At 53.1% G+C, this 15753-nt stretch overlaps 1 protein-coding gene across 2 annotated transcripts in view; it reads right to left on the bottom strand.

Annotated features, from left to right (window-relative positions):
* LINGO1 (leucine rich repeat and Ig domain containing 1) overlaps positions 1 to 15753 on the bottom strand; it is a 205792-nt gene that overhangs the window by 79946 nt on the left and 110093 nt on the right. For both annotated transcript variants that reach the window (XM_082617744.1, XM_082617745.1), the window contains one exon: positions 2208 to 2374. The gene's annotated coding sequence lies outside the window, so the exon portion shown is untranslated. The remainder of the gene's footprint in view (positions 1 to 2207; positions 2375 to 15753) is intronic.

The following is a 15753-nucleotide window of genomic DNA, read 5'->3' as shown; positions in this document are numbered from 1 at the left end:
TCCCAGCCTTACCCGCTGCTTTGAAAACAGCATATCCTATTCCTGGGGTGCTGGGGCCTGTCTTCTGAGTCTCCACTATGCCCACCCTCTACTCAGGCAAGGCCTGTCCTCTGCTCCACTCCAGGCAGCTATGCTGGGCTCCCCATACTCACTATGCCCCAGCCACCACCTGACTCCTACAGAAGGGGCTCAAGGCAAGAAGTGCTTCCTTGCATCCTTAACTGGCCTTCAGAAACACAGCAGGACAGTCAGCCTTCTGGCATGAATGCATTCTTAAGCCAAGGAGAAGTGGTTTGTGAGTTAGCTCAGATTTTTCTGTTATTCACCCCACTGTCCCCACTCCATTAGCCCAGAGGATCCAGTGCCAACAGAGGTAAACCCAGGTCTGGCTGAACATGAAGGCGAAGGTGTTAGCTGGTACATGGCAGTGAGATATGCTACCCAAATACCTCCTCCTATCACAGTGCCTGAAATTCCTCCTTTGTGCTCCTTGCTTTAAGTAATTCTTGCTGACCCTCCTCTGAAACCTCCGTCCTGAATCAGTTTTCAGCTGGGTGCGGGGACTGCTGGATCCCTCAGCCCTGGGCGACTCAGGTCCAGCCCAGGTCTGACACTCACAGGGCTCAGAAATGGGAGCTGAATCAGAGACTGGCCTGAGTGGGCATCGGAGCTGGGCAGAAGGCTGCGCCCGCCCCTCAGCAGTCCCATCCACCCAGCCAAACCCTCCACTACTACTCTGCCTGCTACTCTCAAGCAGAGGGTCAAGTTGGTTTGCTGGAAAGACACATCATTCTAGTTTTAATTAATTAAAGAAAAATCTAATCACTGCATTAAACTTCTCATTACTCCACTTGAATACCCTTTAAGTAAATTTAATTACCAGAGGATTGGGTTTCCCAGCCTCTTTCATTAGCTTTTGATAAGATGAGGAATGGGAAGGGAAGAGGGTGGGAAAGAGAACAATGCCATTTTTAACTCAAGGAGGGCAAGGTGGGCATTGTACTGGGGCTACCATGGTCAGGCTTTGGTGCCGCCCTGAGGACAGGCTTGGCCTTGGGCCTGGGGAGACCCCCACCCCAGCTGCCTCTAGAAAGGAAAAGGCCTAGCATTTGGCTGCAGTCAGTGCTGAATGCTTCATTTATGGCCACTCTTGGTTATTTATACCCCACCTCCTTCTAAAAGAGTTTGAGGCTGCTAAGAACAGCACAAACTGAAACATAAGAGAAGAAATCAGAACAAGGGAAAAATATGAGAGAGAAGAAGATGAAGCCAATGGCAAGACTACTGAGCAACTGCATGCCACAGCATCCTGAGCACTTATCCGAAATGAGCCACGAACCAGCTATGAGCTTCCTAGCAGCCAAGGCAAAGAGAGCAACACACTTTGGCACTAATGCAGTAACCAATAGAGTATTCATAAGGAAATGCACACTGAGCCTCAGGCTTTCCATCTGTAAAAAGGGTGGAGCTGGCCGATGAACTAAAGGAAATAACCATTGGCTAGAGCAGTCAGCAAAGGTTTCCTAGAGAAGGAGAGACCTAAACTGGGCCTTAAAAAAAAGGATAGGGCAGACTCATCTATAATAATCATTTGTTATTTGCCTCCCCCAGTTGGAGGCATCTCTTCCTGCCAGCAGGACCCTGAGCTTCCTTTGGAAAACACTCTCCCCCTCATTCCTGGTCACATGATTGGGGAAGGACAGACCCTTATCCCCAGCCCATCCATGTTTCCAAGCCCTGCAGACCCAATTAAAGGAGCAGGATGATCTTAATCCTGCCAGTTGGGCCCAAGAGATCAACTCCAGGACTTTTATTTGTTCTATCAGGAAAGCAGATTTTGTCTCTAGCCCAGACCCCAAATTTCAACCTGGTAGCATGTTGCCCCAGAAACTGCTGGCATGTGAAAAGCCACTAGGAGTGGAGTCATCACCAAAAAAGAGAAGCAGAGAAATACAGACAGAAAACAGATACTGTTCACATTGTTGAAACCACTAGATCAAGCCCTGCCTGAAGCCCAACCTACCCCTGGACACTTCAGTCACATGAGCTGATAATTTCATTTTATTGAAATAAGATTTTTGCTACTTGCATCCAAAGGGATCCTGACAGATACAGTGTTCAGAAATGTATCCTTCCTGTTCCAGAGACCAAGAAGGCTCAGACATCCCCAGGAGCTAGGGAATAGGCAGGGTGGGTACGCCACCTACCGTGACTGCTATTGTGCCTGCTGAGTCCTGAAGCTTAAGGAGTCCCTTCGGCACAGGCTGAGGTGAGGAATAGGCGTGGGAGCGGTTGCAGGGGCTGGACAGGGCCAGAGCCCTGGAACGCGGGCAGGAGGCAGACTCAAGGCAGCCAGGACATGACTGTGGGGTCCCTAGAAAAAGGAGAAGCAAGAGTGAGCAGTTCAGTTCACATGGGAGACAGAGGGGCACAGGGCGTTAAGGCAGATGGTGGCCACACCTTGACAAAGGTGAGACAAAAGTCAGCCAAGTTTATCTTCACTTCCTCACATCTTGTATCTCATTTCCCCCATTTACTTCCCCCTTCCCCTGGAGTACCTCCAGGCTGTAGGAGAGCATCTGTAGAAGGCCTTCCCTCTGAAGAGAAGGGAGGGCTCTGGGGCAGGCATGGCTGGAATCCATGTGCTATGGCCAGAGTGTATGTGCCTGGTGTGGGGAGAGGACGGGGGAGCTTCACCCTCAGTACTGTGGACTCATTTCTCACAGTTCCTCTCCCAGTGCGTGCCCAGAACTAGGCCTAGGGCCTGAGGCAGCCAGAATAGGACAAAGCTGAGTGAGGCAGCCGCCTCCTTTGATATCTGGTCTGGACTTCTAAAAGAATCCAGGAGAGGACAATGTTTAACCCAAGGGCATGAATGGTGGTGTTCCAGGCATAGGCAGAGAGCAGTGCAGGCCCTCCAAGTGCCTTCCTGTTTGAGGAACCAGGAAACCAACTACTCTGGCTTCACACCAGCCTCCCTTGGGCACTGTCCCTGGCTGGGGGGCCACCCCTCGAGGGGCCCACACTCTTCCCCAGCTTCTCTCTGAGACCAAGTTGGGACCTTTGGGGAGAGAAAGAGGGTGAGGATATTTCAGACTCAGGACACTGCCAGAGGTCCTGGGCTTTGGAAAGTCACTAAGCCTCTTTAGGCCCTTAATGAATCCTCTGATCTAAAGGATGCTGGCTTTCTTCCCGGCTCCAGAAAAAGGCATGATGACAGAGATCTTGAATCACAGAACATTGGGCTGATTGGATCTCTAGAAATGTCTCTAGACCAGCACAGTCGAATAGCGCTTTCTGCAATGATGAATGTGTTCGACACCTGTGCTGCCCAATACGGTAGCCACTAGCCACATGCGGATATTGGAATGTGGATAGTGACACTAAGAATCTGATTTTTTTCTTTTATTTTATTCATTTATATTTAAATCAAAATAGCCACATGTGGCTAATGGCTACCACATTGAATAGTACAGCCCCGGACCAACACTTGCCCAGTCCCTGGCCACAGTACCCAGAGAAAACTGAGGTCCAGAGAGGAGAAGGAATTTGCTCAAGGTCACATAGAGAGTGGCAAAGGCAAAACCCAGAATTTAGGTCCTCAGACTCCTAGCCCCGACTCTCCACAGCACCCACTGCCCTTCCCATGGTGGCCTTATGTTCTCCCACCTTGCTCAGGACTGTCACGGAGTGTCTTGCTGCCCCACTACCCATGCTGCTGCTCCTGGGGCAGGGTATCAGGCCACTTTTGAAGGGACCTAACTCTCCCAGCCACTGCTGCTGGCCCATCCCCCAGCACCCCCAGCAAAGCAGCCTCAGTGACTATCCCTGAGGTTGGCTGGGGAAAACATCTATCAGAGAAGAAGTGCTCTGGGCACAGAGCTGTTCACTGCAGGGTTACTAGTAACACCAAAATGCTGGAAGCTGCCTAAACATCCCACACTAGAGATGACAGACTGCATCATGACACCTCTGTTGGATGGAATATTACACAGCCATTAAAAATGATAAACACAGAGACTGGTAGCAGCACAGAGCAATGTTTACCTAACAATATTGAGCAAGAAAACAGAAAATGGATGAGGGTGGGGCTGGGTTGCAGCGGTGTGCAGGTCTCTGCGCTCACGGAGCCCACTTATATCTATTACCCCCATCCCACACCGCAGCATCACGACCTCCAGATTTCATAACCATTCTACAGATGCAGGAACTCAGGCTTCGAGAAGCCACACACATACACCTGGTTACATGGGGAGTGAGGGCAGAGTCGAGGCTCAAACTCTTGATTTCTGACTCTAAGGGACAGACTTCCACTGCTGCCTCTTTGTGCCATGATGGTGGCATTAACGGTGCCCTTTCTTTTCTATTAATTAACTCATCCTATTTAACAAAAACACATTCTAAGTGCTTTACAAATGTTGGCCCATGTGGTCTGTACAACAACTGTACGAGGAGCAATTTATACTCTTATTTTTTGGATCAGGAAACTGAGGCACAGAGGTCAAGGGCCACTTCTACTTCCCACATGTTCTGCAAGGTTCCAGTATTGTCTTCATAGGAAAAGGGTAAGGGGGCAGAGAGGGAACAGCTATTGACTTGGAACAGTAGAAATACAGATGCATGTGTGTTTTCCCTTTTTAGTTGCATGGAAATTCTTTCTGTAGCAATTGAAAGAAAAAAAATTCCAGAAGTAAAATATGGTATCAAAAAAAATTTTTTTAAACACATACACAAAAATGAAAACGTTCAAACTGAAGCTACTGATGCATCCAAGAGACCTCGACTGTGAACGTAATCCACCTCCTGGCAGCAAAGCTCATGTCTCCAGGCTTTCCTGCCAATTTCCTGACCTCGGACTGCTCCCTCCTGCCTGGGTGAGATCCTCACCTCAGAGAGCAGCGGGGAGCAGCCCTGTATGGAGGTGGACTTCAATAAACACCTCCTGGCACCCCTTGGCACAGTGCAGCAGGCCAACAGACAGGCCTCAGAGCGCCAGCTGCCCGCAGTGCTGCTGTTGCTGGCCAGGGCTGACCTCAAGAGGCCAAGATATCCAGTCCTCTGCCTCCAGCCCCAGGCAGCCCCATTCTACAAGTGAAGCAACTGAGGCCCAAAAGGTAAAAGACCTCGTCAGAGATCACACTGCTACTGAACAGGGAAACGAGTGTGTGCGCATGCATGTGCATGCATACAACCCACATGTGCACATGTATGTCTCCCATATGTGCAATGCTTCAGGCCCAGGCACCCTCAAGCCTATAATTAAAAGGGCAGGCGATCCCCTTATACACACACACACACACAACAATTATTACAGTATTAACTGGTACCATATCCACAATTGTGTTTCTATTTCTCCTTTACATTTTTCTCTGTTATTTTTCATTTTGTCACCAAATACTTATCAGGCACTTACTATATAGTAAGTATATTACAGGTGCTGGAGATTCAGTGGAGTACCCCTCATGGGGATGGGGGGTACAGATGATAAGCAAATAAATAAGCAAATAAAGAAACAAGATAATTCCAAAGAGTGACAAGTGCAATTAAGAAAATCGAGCCTGGTAATGTGAGAGAGAGTACCTGGGATGAGGCTAAGGGGTCACTCTAGCTGGAGGATCAGAGGAGGCCTTTCTGCAGAGGTCACATCTGAATTTATACCTGGACGATAAGAACTCAGTCACTCCTAGAGCAGCAGGAGCAGGGCAAAGAGCAGAGTGGGGGACTTCCCTGGTGGTGCAGTGGTTAAGAATCCATCTGCCAATGCAGGGGACACGGGTTCGAGCCCTGGTCCGGGAAGATCCCACATGCCGCGGAGCAACTAAGCCCGTGCGCCACAACAGCTGAAGCCCGCGCACCTAGAGCCCATGCTCCGCAACAAGAGAAGCCACCGCAATGAGAAGCCCGCGCACTGCAATGAAGAGTAGCCCCCGCTCGCCGCAACTAGAGAAAAGCCTGCGCGCAGCAACAAAGACCCAACGCAGCCAAAAATAAAATATTAAAAAAAAAGAGCAGAGCTGGGAAGGAGCCTGGTGTTTTTGAGGAGCAACAGCAGGTCAGCACGCGGAATGAGATGGGCAGAGGTAGGGGCGACAGCAGGAAAGGAGGCCACAGCGGGAGGGTGGGCCCTGAAGGCCAAGGTAAAGTTTTGGACTTCATCCCCAGTGCAACGAAGAGTCACCTGGGAAGTGCTGGGATGTTTTATTCATTGTGAAAAGTTCCTTTGGGCTGCTGAGTGGAGCCTGGATTGAAGGGGAACAGGCACAGGAGCGGGGGACCAGTGGGCTGACTGTCGCAGTCACCCAAGACAGGAAGATGAAGCTCGGGCTAGGGTGAGGGAGGGACCAGACAGATGCAGGCTATATGTTATAGCAAAAACAACTCATCGGCAGTTAGTTGATGAGTTGGATGTGAGGAGGTGAGGGTAAGAAAAAGGAATCAAGGATGACTGCTAGATCTTCTACCACAGACACGTGCTATTTTTACTACCAGACCCCCCCACAAAAATTTAAATAACTATTAAAAAATAACAGCAGATGAGCCACCAGGAATACTGCCACCCCACACACACGCTGAGTCTCACACCCCCTGGGGAGCATCTTTCTTCCCAAGCCCCTGCTCTGTTCTCTGGTCCTATGTGTGGCACACAGGGAGGGGCAGAGATTGGGGCCCAGCCTCAGGCTGACAGGAGACAAGATTGTCCAAAAAGACAGGACAGGGCAGGACGAGGCAGGGTGCAGAGGGGCTGGCCCAGAGCAGGCGCCCAGCACATGTTTGTAAAGAACAAGCTGGCTGAATCTGAAAAGTTATACCAAGGGGGGTGTGGGGACTGGGGAGGTAGGGCCCAGAATCTGGGAAAAGCAGGAGTTTGAAGCGAAGACAATCCTGGGTTTGAGTCCTAGCTCCACCCCCTTGCTCTCTGTGGGACCCTGGCTAAGCTACTTCACTTCCCAAGGCTCAGATTCCTCATCTTCCAAGTTGTAACCACAATCCTCCCACGGAGAGCTGTGATGAAGACTCACTGAAATGATACATGTCAAGAATTGACATTTATAAATATTAGCATCTCTCCCCTTTTTAATAAAAAGGGGGCTTAAAAAGCCTATCTAAGCTTAGACTGCGAAGCTTACATCTATTCCAATAGAGATTCTAGAAGTGTTGCCCAGACGCCAGGAAAGACCATAGTTAAGTTTGAGAAGTTCACTACCAAAGAGTCCTGCAGATAACTGCATGTCCTCTCTTGGCTGCTCAGAATGATGACATGCACTCCAACCAGCCACGACTGAGGCCCCCGTGACATCCCTGCTGGATGAGACAGAAAAATATGGGCTGGGCTTCTCAGTGGTTTGCTACATAACCATGTCCAAGAATGTGGGAGAGTGGGTCGGACTGGTCCCTGGGGTGGAATCTCACCGGCATCAGCAGAGCTGGTCCTTGGCCCTGCCTGGAACGACCTTTCTTGGCAGAGACTAGGATGGAGCTTCGAAAGTAGCTCCAGCCTGGGAAGGGTCAATTAGGGAGGCAGGATCCCCTGTTTGAAGCCCTCCACTTGCCCTAGGAAAGGGCCAAAGTGGACAAGAGAGAGTTACTAGGCTCTGGCTGAGCTCTGTGAGTAGCTCCGTGAGTGGCCAGGAAGTCGTGGCCTCTGTGGAGCCTGGTGGCCAGGAGATGTGGGGCTGGGTGAGCCAGTCACTCCAGCACTGGAGACGGTGCAGCCACCTCCAGATAGCCATGTCAGTCATCACGGTATCTGTCTAGAAGATTTTTGATACAGTGGGGTCTGTTCACAGGGGCTTGACAGGAAGAGGTGGGCCTGGAACCCGTGTTCCCTAGGAAAGCCCCGGGGGCCTGGTCAGGACTTCAGGTCCCTGATAAAGACACTTGGCATTTATGGGCCCAGAGAGCAGAGCTAGGCCCAGTGAGAGAAGATTCCAGGAAGAGAGATCTCTCTTCAGCATGAGGAGTAGTGAGCTCCCTGTCCCTGGGGGCATGCAAGCAGAGGTCTAGAGAACATATATTTTGGGTAGGGATTTGCACTAAACGGGGGGTTGCTTTCAGCCATGAGGTTTTTAATTCTAGTCACATATGAATCAGGGCTAGATTGTGTGGATCAAAGAGGGTTTTACAGAGAGTGAAGGGAAGGCAAGATAATGGCCAGAATAATAGTTATTATTATTATTACTACATTATAGATCACCACACATTCCCATCTATTCTCTAACTGGATCTTCTGCCCACCCCATGAGGAACATAGGGCAGGATGATTAACCCCATTTAGCAAGTGTGAAAATTGAGGCCCAGAGAGGGAATGGGACCAGATCGAGTTCCGACCAGCACGTCAGCCCCAGACCTAGGGGCCTTCCCCTCCTGCACTCCAATGGTCATCCTGCCACCCCTGCCTCAGAAGGAGGGAACAGGAATCTCCCCTCCACCCTGGGCTCCTGTCCAACTGCCACAACTCCCCATCCCTGAAGGTTAGAGGCTCTCTTTGCACACCGCCCCACTGAAACCTGGGAGGGGCATCCCAACCCAGAAGGCTTCTCCTCCCAGGTTACAGAGGCCCTGCTCTTCCACCCTTTCGTCTCATTCCCCTGGTAGTACTGCCACAGTCCCTTAGGTTGGATCCTTCAAGCCAGACCCAGGACCAGACACTAGGCTTTGCCCAGGAAATGAACTTGAGGAGAAGGGTCCCTCCCACTCAGCCTTATTCTTTGCCTCACCCCTATACAGGCAGCTTGTGTCCAGGGGGAACCAGAGCCCACCTGCCAGGTATCCCTCCTGAACACCTTCCCTTTTCCTAGCTGTACGGTCAGAGAGAGGGCATCTGGGCAGGAGAGGTGGGAGCATCAGGAGGTGGGGAGACTGGGACCACCGAGGCAGGAAAGCTGCCACCCCTTAGCACCACTCCATGTCACATCACACACTGAACCCCAGGATATTCCTGTGAGCCAAGTAGCAGCATCTCACTTTACAGATGATGGAATGAAGGCTCAGAGAGATTAAGAACTTGCCCAAACTCAAAATATTAAACCGAACAGAAACAGCCTGTAAGTTCTAGAGCCAGGATTTGAACCCAGGACTGGCTGATTCGAAATACCCTGTGCTTTCCATGCTCCCTGCCGCCTCCACAGAAGTGCAAGGAAGCTCAAATAGGCAGCCTGGTGAGCAGATGAAAGAGGGGCAGGGGCGGCAGAGAGAGGGAGACAGAAAGCAAGACAAAGATAAGACAGAGAGCAGCAGGGACAGATGAATTGACAAGTGGACCCTGCAGGGGCCAGAAGGAGGCAATTGCAGAAACCACCCTCTTGATCAATGAAAGGCCCTCCAGTGCCACCTCTGCAGCCATCTGCTCCTCCAGTTTAGCTACTAGTCTTCCCTAGGTCCTTCCCGGGATGCCCAGGTCCAAGGAGCAGAAGAAACCTCCTGCCCTAGGGGCCCCCAGTCAACGAGGGTGTCAGGCCAGATCCCTGGGCCAGGGAGGTGGGCAGAGAAAGTAGGGGGCCAGTTTTATCCCTGGGCAAGGCCACCTGCCCGGCCTCTGTCTGCCCAGGCCAGGCTGGAGGGTCCAGCTGCCCAGACAGCCCACCAGGTACAGCATACGTGGTACAGCATACAGCACCTCCAGAGCCTCGGTACTGTGCCGGGAACCCAGCACTGAGTCCCACCTCTACGCTCCTCTAACCTGGCCCAGCCCTGCCCTGTGCCCTGGCCAGCCTGCAGATGGTCTGCCTGCCACCCTGCTCTTGCAGACTCATGGCCTGGAATTTGTGGCTGTGGGAGTGTTCCGGGCTCGCCAGGTGTTCCCGTGCCCCCCTGGCAGCCAAGCGCAATTGGCCTGTCCCCAGAGCATGCAGGGTTTAAGCAGCAGCCTCTCAACTGAATATTTAAGAAGAAAAATACCTTTGTTTTTTTAAGAAAGAGAGAAAGGGAGGGAGGAGGAAGCCAGCAAAGGAGGGGGAGGGAAGGAGGGTGGGAGAAACCTACCCCATCACCGCAGTCAAGGTCACAGGCATCCTTGTGGGGCAGGCGCAGGCAAGGAGCCTTTAATCTGGGAGTTCAGGCTGAGGAAACTAAATGCTTGAAGCCGGAGTGCATTACTGCCCTGAATGATCTGTCGGCTTCTATTAGGCTAAATATCTCTGTATAATGGGGAATTATCCTCTGAAAAGGCAAACTGCCGGCCTCTCCAGAAAGGGGGCACGGTGGGAACCTCTCATCGTGAGGGCTCTTCCACGGGGGTGGGGGGAGGGAAGAACAGGACCAACTAGGAAAGCCACCCCCCCATCCCACACCCCCTCCCCGGAAAGTCACAGTCACCAGCTGTGCGATGCTTGCGGCGGGTGCCAGCATCCCGCCCCCTCCTCCCCAGACTCTCCCTCCACTAAGGAGTCTGAAAAGATGCTAGACATGGAGTCGAGGCCTGACAATGCCTCAGTGATAGCAGGTGACCCTGGGTGAGTTCCTGCCCCCTTTGAACCTCTGTGTCCCTGCCTGTTAGATGGAGCTGATGATACGCACCCGAAGGCTGTGCGGTGGGGGTAGGAAGCTGGCACAGAGCCAGCACAAAGTGGGCACCCAGGACAATTTTGCTCACGCTGTTCTGCCCACGGGTGAAGACCTCTTCTTCATCCCCTCCTCCTCGTCCTCACTGGCCCCCATAGGGCACCACCACCTCTGCCAGGAAACCCTCCCTGACCCCCACCCCTGGGTATCTCCTACAGCCAGAACCCCACCTTCTGGGCTCTGCCATTCTCCGGTGGTTGTTTACATGTGGGCTCTTCAGCCTTAGGGGCTCCCTCTGAACGGGACAGCATTTCCTCCTTCCCATCCTCCCCAAGCCCTCTCACACGCAGGACTGGCACTCAGGACTCTGCTCAGATTTGCAGGCTAGGAGGCGAGGGCTGGAGGAAACCAGGGTCAGGCATGGACTGGGTCCACTGAAGGGCATCACTCATGGTAACACATTCAGCACCAGGGAAGCCGGGCCAGGAAGCCAGAAATTCCAGGCCATGAGTCTGCAAGAGCAGGGTGGCAGGCAGACCATCTGCAGGCTGGCCAGGGCACAGGGCAGGGCTGGGGCCAGGTTAGAGGAGCGTAGAGGTGGGACTCAGTGCTGGGTTCCTGGCACAGTACTGAGGCTCTGGAGGTGCTCAGGCCAGTAAGTGTCTCAGGGGTCGAGAGGAGCAGGGCTGACCAGTGTGGGGAGAGGCAAAGGTCAAATGGCTCTAGCTGGGTGGGGAGCAGCAACATCCTGCTGAGTATCATGGATGCTCCTGTCCGAACAACACTGTCCAACTCTGCAAAGCCCTTTTAAATCCATTAGTTACTTTGATCGGCACAGCCCTCAGGGATTAGTTACTTAGTTCATTAATTCAACAAGAATTTCTTGAGTGCCTACTCTGTTCCAGGCATTGTTCTGGCTCACTCAACAGAGGGGAAACTGAGTCCCACAAGTGCTGCCCAGGAAGTTCCATGGCCACATGGGGTGGGCAGAAGTCCAGGGCTGCTGTCAGTCTCCATTAGTGACAGGTGCTATAGGGCTTCTGCTGCAGCCCAAGAGTCTGCAGGAGTGATCGGGAATGACCATGGCCTGGGGGATCCAGATAATTCTCCAGAGTTGGGGAACGAGCAGGGGCAGGAGCCAGACAGGAGCTGTGAAAAGGGGAAGCCTGATGGGGGTGAGGGGGGGATCACGGGGTGGGGGCAGGGAGGAGCCTCAGCTTGGCGTGAAAGCCCCTCTTCCTCTAAGGCAGGGGTAGGAAGCCAGAGAGAAAGTGTGAGGGGACGGAGGCAAGTTCACGATGGAGTTCTCCTCCGTGGGCCAGAGGCTGGAAAGGGTGCAAGAGGCACAGGTGAGGAATGACAAGGTCAACAGCCCCACCTAAGGAGACGAAGGGGCACACAGGCAGGGCCAGAGGGTGAGAGGGGTCAGAGTGGGCACATCAGGAGGACCCAGAGCTGGGCTGAGCCCCCTAAGATGTCTGAGCTAGGGGAAGGGCAGAGGGCAGGGAACCCCGGCAGGGAGAAGCAGGCCCCATGACTGCCCTAGCCGGTGCCCCATACAGTAGCCTCAGGCTGCCCTGTGCTCCTGGGGCACGAAGAACCTCCTTCGAGTGTGGGCTCCCGAGGCCCCAGCCACAGCCCAGAGCAGCCCAAGTGCCTCCAGACTCTCCCTGCCGCTGATGGGAGCCACCTGGGTCAGCACAGGGGCAGCTCTTCCCTTTTGGTTCCTCAAGGCCAGCCCGTCACACTGAGCATTCGCCAGCAGCCTCCTCACTCCCCTGGGCCCTACTCTCCTCATCAGTAAACTGAGGCAGATCCCACCTCTCAGTGGTCAGGTCAGGAGAGCACTGCTCCGTGCCTGGATGCACACACAGTAGGTGCACATGGATGACTGTCCCCTTCCCGTCCCTTGTGGTGGAGTCTCCTCTAGTCCTCACAGCATCCCCAGTGTCTCACACACATTTTTGCTCAATTCACTCTTACTGAACTGAGTTCAACTGCCAACCTGCTGGTAGCAATGTAGGGAGGTCAGAATTCTGCCCACTGGACCCAGTGGGGAAGGGGCTGAGAGGAAGGAGGACATCACAGACGGACATGGCAGATGCCCCAGGGAGCAGACATGAGGATGAAGCAGAGGCCCAGGTTGCTGGGGCAGCAGAGGCCTTGCTCTCAGCACACATATTAGTGCTCCTTAATCATTTAGCAGGCCGGCAGGGGAGCCCGAGGCGGGGAGTGAGGGCTGGGGAATGGCGTTCACCCGAGTGGAGGGTCCCTGGGCAGATGGGCCTCCTGGGCCCAGGCCTCCTCATAGCACCCATAGCCTTGTGAGCTGCTCCTCCAACTCACCCCGCCCACCTCAGAACCTACCCCACTGTGTGCCAGGCCCTACCCAACAAAGAGCATTGGAGAGAAACTGAAACAAGTCAGGAGGAAGGAAGAGCCACTTCTGGGAGAAGGGGCAGAACCTGGAAGGCTTTACAGAGGTGGTGGCTTTTCAACTACTCTGGGCCTCACCTTGCTTTTCTGTGAAATGGGACTGCTATACTACTAAGTACTACTAAGTACTCCTCCTCTTCCTCCTCCTCCTCCTCTTACTACTACTACTACAATAATAATAATAATAACAATAATAATAATAATAGCTTAAGAATTTGGAGCGCCTACTCTGTGCTAGGCTTTGTGTGAGCACTTTGTGTCCAGAGAGACTGAGCTGGAGCTGAGGGCAAGCCTGCCCCTCTCCTAGACTCTCTTTGGCTGGACCAGCCAGTGGAGGGTTGACTGAGGTCTGAGCCTTGGGCCAGCTGCAGGCACGGTGGTAGGTGAGGTGGGTGTCACCAGTTGCCAAGGTCTGCGAGTTGCCCCATGTTTTCAGCATAACTCCAAGTGACCACTCCTGAGCCTGGGTGAGTGGGATGGGGGTAGGGGTTGGGGGAGGGAAACTTCCAGAGTCAGGTCAGAGGTAGCAAGGTCAGAGGTTACACAGTGGCTATGGTGGCAGCTCAGTCTGGCCATCCCAGTGTTTAAAACGCTGGTGCTGAGTATGGCCTATACCTGCAGCTCCCCCCGCCTACCCCCCACAGGACCCACCTCACCCACATGCCAGGTTCCAGAAGATCTCGGGCTCTAAAGAGGCACGGTGGTGAAACTGCACAACAATGTTAGGCAGTAGATGTTATTATTCCCACTTGATGTGGAAACAGGTTCCGGGGGATTATATTATACTTGCCCAAGGTCACAGATGGGAATGGCCAGGCTGGTACTCACACCGAGGACTGTTTCTAATGAACAAGGAGATGCCAAAGGCTGAACAGGCTCATGGGGCTGAAGTTGGAGGGTATCTCAAGCATAATCAGTAGGCCTGAGGGAGGGCTTTGGGGGTGAAGTCTTCCTGGCTCCCCTCCCAGTGGCTTCAAGTTGTCCCATGCCCAGGACTCAGGGGGTCAGGCAGTTTGAGAAGATGAGGAGGTAAGAGGCAGGGGAGGGCGAGGGATATCTCTCCTGCAGCTTCCAGCAGCCCTCTGCCTCTTTCTACCCCTGCTCAAAGCATTCATCTCTCTGGTGAGATGGGGCACCCTGGAGGCCTGATGTTGCCAACAGGGCTTGAGAAGCACCTTCGTATGAGGCCAGGGCGGGTAAGGGTGTGGTTAAAGAGAGATGAATTCAGCCCAGAGCTAGGATGAGGGGGCTGAGGCTAGGTGGGCGGTGGGGAGGCAGTCAGGAAGGCCCAAGAGAACAGGTGTCCATTGCCTGGACTCCCACTGTTTGAGTCCCCAGAGGTATCTAGTTTCCATAAGCTTTGAGCCAGGGCGAGGCACCCTCTAAGAATCCTGGCAGTGGGAGGTAGGGCCCTGAGGTTCTGGTCCTCCTCTACTTACACACTGTGTTTCTTGGCACAAGTATCTTGCCCACTCTGGTCCCCAGTTGCCCCATCTGCAACACGAGGTGTCCAGGCCTAAAGGCTGGGGGACACGGAAGGGGAGTGGAGACGCCCCAGACAAGCCACCCCTCTCAATGCCTGTATCAACTGTATGCAGGCTGCGTGCTCAGTACGATCCTCTGTGACCTTCCTTTATCCTCTCAACAAGGCTGTGATGTAGGTATCGGTACTCCAGTTGTCTAGGTGAGCAAACTGAGGCTCAGACATGAGAAAGGACACTCCAAGGCTCCAGAAAGACAGGAAGAGCTGAGGACAAGTCCTGTGAGTGCTGTTTTGTTCAGCACCCCGGACAGCTCTTGGCTGCTGCCTTCCTGACCACCACCTGGTCACCTCCACCACACACACACCCTTAGCTATGCCTGCTTTTCCTGATTCCCTCTTTCTATACAAACTTCACCCACCTTCCCCTAACTACTCTAGCTGCAGTGATCTCTCCTGGGCTCCTGGCATGGCTAGGATCTGTGCTCAAAGCCCTGAGACCTAGCTCAGTAGCTCTTGCTCCCTTTTATGTCTCTGACTTAAATCTCATTCTCTCAGCAGCTCCTTGCGGGCAGGGAACTATCTTCCTCTCTATGCCACCGTCTGGGCACACAGAGGGGACTCCACTGGCTTTAGATCAGATGTGGGTGAGAATTGGCTGGAAAACTCTAGGCCCATCACTTCACCTCATTTACTGAGTTTCCCGGCTGGGAAACGAGTTGATCCTGTCCATCCCACAAGCCTGCTGGGGTGCAGATAAGCCATGCCAGGGGCTGCTGCCTCCCGTGTCAGTGTGGCTGCCTGCTGACCCCACTTCAGTACCCTCCCAGGACCATGTTCAAATTCTGGACCGCTTCTCCCCATGAAATATTCTAAATGACTCACAAATGGGCAGATTCTTATCGCTAAGAAATGTCTGAGGCTAGTAGAGGGGTCTGGAAAGCCCAAGAGAATAGCTGGTACAGTGCTCGGAGTCCCACTATTAGAATTGATGCCTTTGTGGGCTCATGAGTGTTCAGTTTCCACAATCGTCTTGAGCTTGAAGGAGGGAACACCTAGGAATATTGACGGTGGAGGTAGGGTGCTGGGGTTCTGGTCCCTCTTCTCTACTAACATACTGTTTCTTAGTACAAGTGTCTTCTCTTCTCTGGCCTGTAGCATGAGCTGTCCAGGCCTACAGGAGGTGGCGTGGCCCTCTTTGCACCACTTCCTAGAAGCAGAGGAGGAAAACGCCTGTAGGGGTGATGTCAGAGGTACTGGGAAGGACGCTCTAAAGCTCTCAAATCCAGAACCATGATGCCCAAAGGCCTCCACTGGGATTGCCATGCTCCTTTGTC

This window comes from Mesoplodon mirus (genome assembly GCF_964341445.2).
Source record: "Mesoplodon mirus genome assembly, chromosome: 4".
NCBI classification, from domain to species: domain Eukaryota; kingdom Metazoa; phylum Chordata; class Mammalia; order Artiodactyla; family Ziphiidae; genus Mesoplodon; species Mesoplodon mirus.
This window is presented reverse-complemented; position numbering and strand designations above follow the sequence as displayed.